The following is a 6,652-nucleotide window of genomic DNA, read 5'->3' on the forward strand; positions in this document are numbered from 1 at the left end:
TACAATTTTTAGTAAATCTATTTCCTGCTTATTCATGATATTTATTAATATTTTGCACTGCACTTTGTTTTCTGTCCTGCTTAATGTTTTATTCAATTTTACTGTATTTTTTTAATTTTACTCCTATTGCCATTTGTTTCTTATATGTTTTGTTACTTTGCAGATTCATATACACAGTAAAAGTACACTGTAAAAATAAACCTTTGTTCCAGCTGCCTCAAGATTTGAAGTTGACTGAATTTGGAAAGACATTTTGAGGTAATTTTGTAATGATTCAAAACATATAAACTTTTCTTGTCAAATACACCTGATATTAATTTAGTTGTACTTGAGACATGTTCAACATGTTTGAAAAGCTTAGAATATTAAGTTGAACCAACAACTCTTCAGTCACACTGACAAATATTAACAAATTTGAGAGGAGAGTTTTAAATGTCAAAAAAGGTGCATGCTGGGATGTGGGATGGGATGCTAATTTGCTTATAAATACAGTACATTCATTCAACTCATCATATTAAGTAAAAAGACAAGTTGAAGGAACTCTTGTTAATGAGTTCTGAAGTGATCTGAAAATAAAAAGAAAATTTAAGTTTCATTAACTTGAACAAATAAAACCTGTGTATGTACATTAAGTTAATGAGAAAATATTAATTGATTCCAACAAATTCCTGCATGTTTTTTTTTTACAGTAACTAAGTACATTTACTCATGTACGTCATATATATACAATACTGAGGCATTTGTACTTGAGTATTGTATGCCTCCAAAAACTTCTTTCCTAAATTTCACAGCAATGGAAGCAACTCATCTCAAACAAACAATGATGGATCCTGAAGAGTAGATACTGTGAGAGCATCAGTTCTATCAGAACTGAAGAGTATTTCTCCATTGAAAGAAGAGCAAAGAACAATGCGAAAGGCTTTTCTGGATGAAAATGATGTTTTCATTTGTTGATTCCCGCAGACCGTGATCCATTAACCTAGCTGACTCTTCCCGGACTTGGAGTGCCAAGTGAACACTGGTGAAGACTGGTACTGAACACAGCCTCGGAGACAGATGGAACTCGATGACGACAGGGGATACAGCCCAAAGGTGGTTTGTCTGTCAGGTTTGGCTCCTGGCACTTCCTGAACTGATTCAACTAACTTAGCTGCAGAGCTAACTAAGCTAATGGCACGAAGAGGTTTGCTTTAGCAACAAGTAAAGCCATCTTTCCATTAGAAAACCCTATTAATGACCTTGCTGTATTCCATGTTGGCCTCAAAGGCTGTGTCCAGTACAGGTCCGGAGGTTGCTGAGCTTGGTTCATTTGCCCACTAAAGGCAGCTAAGTTAGCTCTCTGACCCAAAGTTGAAGCTGAGCAGCCAGAGGACATCAAAAGGGAAAAACTGAAAACATTTTTCTCTTTAAAATATGATCCAGTTTCATCCAAATCAGTTGTGATTTTGTCAAGTTATAAAGTTGTACTTTTGTACACTAATATTAATCAGTGAGGCTCGGGCCCCAGCCCATCGTGCTCCATGTAGCTAACGTTAGTTGTTGAGGTGGTCCACAGTAAAATTCCATGAGCATATATCTGCTGTTACAGACACCACTTTCCCGAAAACTGAATAAATTCTAGTCAGGGGGCCTGTATACACAGTATTTTGGGCTATCTTGGACGACACACTGACGCATCATACTGTTGCTAACTAACTAATTCATGAATCTGACTTAACTTAGCACCACAAGAATAGTGAAGATTGATTGACAGGTGGATGTCATGATATTATTGGTTGAAATTGGTTAGTTCTAGCTTAGGTAATAACACGTCATATTTTGTTTTACAAGAAGAAAACATGATTGGATTTTACATAATACTGATATAAAAATACAAATAAATTGATTCTTTCTTTTGCATTATCTTAAATCAGTGCACAATATCACCTCATCTTTAACAATTTATAACTCTTTATGAAAGTGAGAAATAAAAATCTAAAGATTATACATTTGTGTGCAAAAATATTATTTTTGATATGGAAAATAAGTGACTGTGACACTGAGAAACTGAAGTAACAACAAAAAGTGTTACGAGAGGCCCCGCTCTCCCCTACTTTTTCATAAGTAATTTAGTTGTAAAGCAGTGTTTGCAAACATTTATTATCTTTTTCTTCACCTTATAAGCACATCGTATGTCTTCTCCCCGGGGTGTTAAAATAAACCACGCACTCCCACAACCCCACAACAACGATAGCTGGCACATTTGGAGTTGGCTTCTACCCGCTAATTGACTCCAGTAATTATTGTCACTCACTCTCCATCAAGGGTCCCGACGCGGAAATAGTGATTGTAAGAAATAGAAATAGGTCCGCTTTTCCCTCTGAAGTTTCGACTGTGTCTGCAAATGGATTCCGTTTGTATGAATAAACATCAACTCTGCAAGACTTCCTCCATTTGCATATTAAGTGAGGAGGAAAGACCCATTCGCCCTTTTCCGTTGCCTGCAGGCAGCGGCGCAAAATTAGCTTTACAACTGAGCGGGCCGCCTCTTATTACCATCATTATCAGCATCAGCATAACAGAGGCTGTAAAAGCATCATGCGCCTCTTGTTTTGTTACTCTGTCAGCTTTTACAGCTATATCCTGCGTTTAACTGATATGCAATGATACTGTTAGATGAAGATTACAGCTCCTGTGGTGGATGCACTTCAGGTCGGCTCTCTGGAACTGCTTATTTTTGGCGTCAAAGATCATTTTCCAGCATCACTTAATGAGTTACCTCCTTCAGATGTCTGCAAATGATAGAAAAAACAGAAGTAAGCACATAAGTTTGGAATGCAGCTAGGAAATGCACTAGTACGAGCACAGTGTGTATCATGGCATATCTAAACATTAGTCAGAAATAATTGGGTCTTTAAGATGCATTTACGGCAAATTAATAAGAGAGAACAGGAAGTTCACAGACACAGCCAGACAAATATATATATGGGTTGGCTGATACTGACCTGGTACTGGCCATAGCTGTATTGGTCTATATTGGTATCAATGCTGTTTGTTTGGGGTTTTTTTTTTCAACAGAACATAGTGCAGATTGTTTTTATTTTATTTTATTTTATTTTATTTCATTACTTAGTTTTAAAGGCAGCATTTTGTGTATATTTTGTCTTTATAATGATACCGATACAGACCAATATAGCTGTGGTAGGCAAATATTGGCCCGACAGTACTGGCCAACTGATATACCTGTGTGACTCTACAGTAAATAATAAAGATAATAATTTTTAATTCAAATTTTGTTTGATTTGTTTTTATCTACATTTATTAAGATAAAAAAAAAAAAAAAATCAGTGAAAGTTTACTGTTTCAGTTTCCTAATGTCATCTTGCATTTATATATTTTAATGCAGAATATCAGCCAATATAGTCTATCTATATAATATTTTTTATCTTATATCAGTGTCAGCCCCAAAAACCCAGTATCGGTTGGACTTGAGATACACTCTAAACAGAATTTGCTCTATGAGCCACATGGGAGCCTTTTTGGTGCCATAAATCCCTTCAGAAAGGTTCTGTACGGCAGCAGGATTTATTTTAAGGGATTTACTGTCCAGCGCAGAAAACTGTATATAATGAAGCAGTTAGCGTTTTTTATTCCTTTTTAATTTTTTAACAAATCACACAGCTATATTTTTAAGACTCAATTTCATGCTCATTGGTACAGCATGCCTCCATGTGATGAGAAACAGGTGGTGTGTGTGTGTGTGTGTGTGTGTGTGTGTGTGTGTGTGTGTGTGTGTGTGTGTGTGTGTGTGTGTGTGTGTGTGTGAGACAGGCACATCTGCCAGGCTATCATAGCTCACTGGCTGAATATTCACACCTCCCAGTCCGACCAGCAAACAGGATGCGGTCCCCATGTGAGTGTGTGTGTGCTGTGTGTAGTCAGACAGACAGATTAGGAGGGTGGGGGTGGAGGGGGGGTTGATACTGTTAAACAACCCGCGTTTATGACCTGCAAGCCGGAGAGTCTGACAAACAAGTCAAATACACAGAGGTTGATGGAGAGCGAAGTGTCCGTGTGTGTATCCATCCAGCTGCACCATTATGGATGATTTACAGCCGATACCGTTTCCCCCCTTCCTCTCTCTCTCATGCACACACACACACACACACACACACACACACACCCTTGGCATGCACGAGAGCAAATTTCGATAATGTCCTTTTAATGATGTCACATTTTGGTCTGTAAAAATATGTTCCTGCATGTTTCTTGCACGCATGCCAGCAGTGTTTCATATCGGGTTATTGCAGCTCTCCTCAGAGAGGTTCCTGGACTCTGGAGCTTTATTATAAAAAAGAACACCGCGTCTGCTTCTAATTGAGTCCTGCTCTGTATTGGAGACTTTTGTACAGATCTATAAAGTGCAAATCATGGTTAATCGATTGTTTTGGTATGTAATTTTTTCGTGGCTTACTCAGAGTTCATTCTCACTCTTTTTCTCTAAACCCTCTCTTCGCCCCCGATACGTCTCCTGGCATAAAACAGAAACAGAGAGATTTGGTTTGGATCAATTTTGAATGATTAAACATTTTTTGTCATTTTTACAAAACAAAGGCATCTGCAGTTGGTAAACGTTTGTTGCATGATAGGGCACTACAAATGAAAGTCCTTCAGTTCAGTGGAGTAAAAGGATCTGGGACCAAAACACTCCTGAGCATCCAAAAGTGGCACTACAGTAACTGCAAACTAACTCCGTGTGCTCAGTGAGGTTGTGGTATTCAATAGCCTACTATGGCTATATCAATATAAAACATGTCCAGTAAGGGGGCCCTTGTTTCTGTGGAACCCAAAAGTCCAAACTCTGTTAGGAAATTTGGCAATAACATTTTGTTTGGTCATGAACAAAAGTAAATTATTATGATGCTGTTTCTTAAACCATTTCTCCCAAACCCGTAACGAATACTGTTGAATTCGGCATGGCACATACACCACTAAAAATTGCATATTAGCATTCCAGTCAGATTTCACCAAAATAAAAAACAGCTTCATGTTTGCCGGTTGAATCAAAATATTATGCAAGTGATTATTTTAAAAAAAATCAAATATCTGGTGATTATATGTTGTTTGCTTATGAGCAAACGCACATTTTTACGCCACGGCTGCTTAAACGCTTTTCCCAAATCAGCAAGGAATACTCTTGAACTCAGTATCAATGTAGACATTTAAGATTGTGTATTAGCACTGCCATCATTTTGCTTTTTTGAAACCCTTAAGTGCGAATTTCATTTAAATTGATTTAAATGCTGTTTTCTTATGAGCAAATGTAAATGATCATGACACAACAGCTTAAAATCCTTAAGGACTACGCTTGAATTCGGCATGAACATACAGCTTGAAGAATTGCATACTATCATTGTTTTGCCTGATATCCCAGTCAGATTTCAACAAAATAACATCATGTTTGGAGCAGAGATTCTTTATGAGTGAACGGACTGTTGCGTGAGTGGCTGCCGATTGAATAATGGCCTCATGTGCAGGACGGATCTCATATCATAATTCATTTTCATATACTGTCTTCTAATGAAATAGAGTTTGGACTGGAACCCTCCCCTAGAGTCAGTTTCTCAACACGCGGTTGGAGGCTTCCAATACACAAAAACGCTGTCGTCATTATGCCAGAGTGGCTGTAAGTGTATACTGGGTTTTGTTAACTCCAATAGACAATTTACCATCCAGTCTGCTTAATGAATCACCCTGTGCAGCGCAGAAGAAAAGTGTCGCTTATCACCCTATGATGAAGTGTAAACAGGCCATCATTGACTCCCATTGCTGCCGGGGGGACAGGGCAGGAGGGGGAGGTGCAGGGGGGGCGCGTGAATCTCCACACCCCGGATGGAAGTGGCTCCCACAGGCTACATAATACGACACATGCATAAAAATAACACCTTGCGCTCGCACCTTGGCCTGCACTTTTGGCACAAAACCGATTAGATTTGGCACTATTTTACGCAGCGTTGTAGTATAAAGACACGGGGTTTAGGGTCTCACGGGGGTGTTTTGTAGTCTAACTGCCATAGGGAAGGTTAAACGAAAGAAAATCAAGTCCTCAAGTGTTGCTGTCCTGTGGTTCTCAAAGTGGGGTCTGGAGACCTTTGTGAACAGACAGCAACATGAGGAACATTTTTTTTTCACTGTAAAGGCACTATTTGAAGCACGTTTTCTATAAAATATGTAACAAACCATAGATGCACTTTAAAAAATTAGACAGTAATTTCATGGAGTCAATTCTTTCCTATTAATTAACATAATTATCCAAGTTTTGTGTATTCAATTTAATTAAACTTAAAATCAAAAGACCATGTGTGAACTGAACATAGACACTTTTAACTTTAAGTCTTTTATTTTGAGATGATGAGGTGAATGAATATACTGTACAGACTTCAATCAACTCATTAAATTAAGTCTCTACAGAAATGTGATCAGGGTATTTGCTGTTAATATATCAAGCTTTTTGAACATGTTTTCTGAAGCAAAATATAATTAATATAAGGTTTATTGGACTTGAAAAGTTCCCTTGCCTTGAGTCATCACAAAATTACCTTAACTTATCTTTTCAAATTCAGTCAACTTAATATTTTAAGTCAGCTTGGAAACTTACTTTGTAAAGTTAAAA

The sequence above is a fragment of the Lutjanus erythropterus genome, chromosome 4, assembly GCF_056507025.1.
Source record: "Lutjanus erythropterus isolate fLutEry1 chromosome 4, fLutEry1.hap2, whole genome shotgun sequence".
NCBI classification, from domain to species: domain Eukaryota; kingdom Metazoa; phylum Chordata; class Actinopteri; order Lutjaniformes; family Lutjanidae; genus Lutjanus; species Lutjanus erythropterus.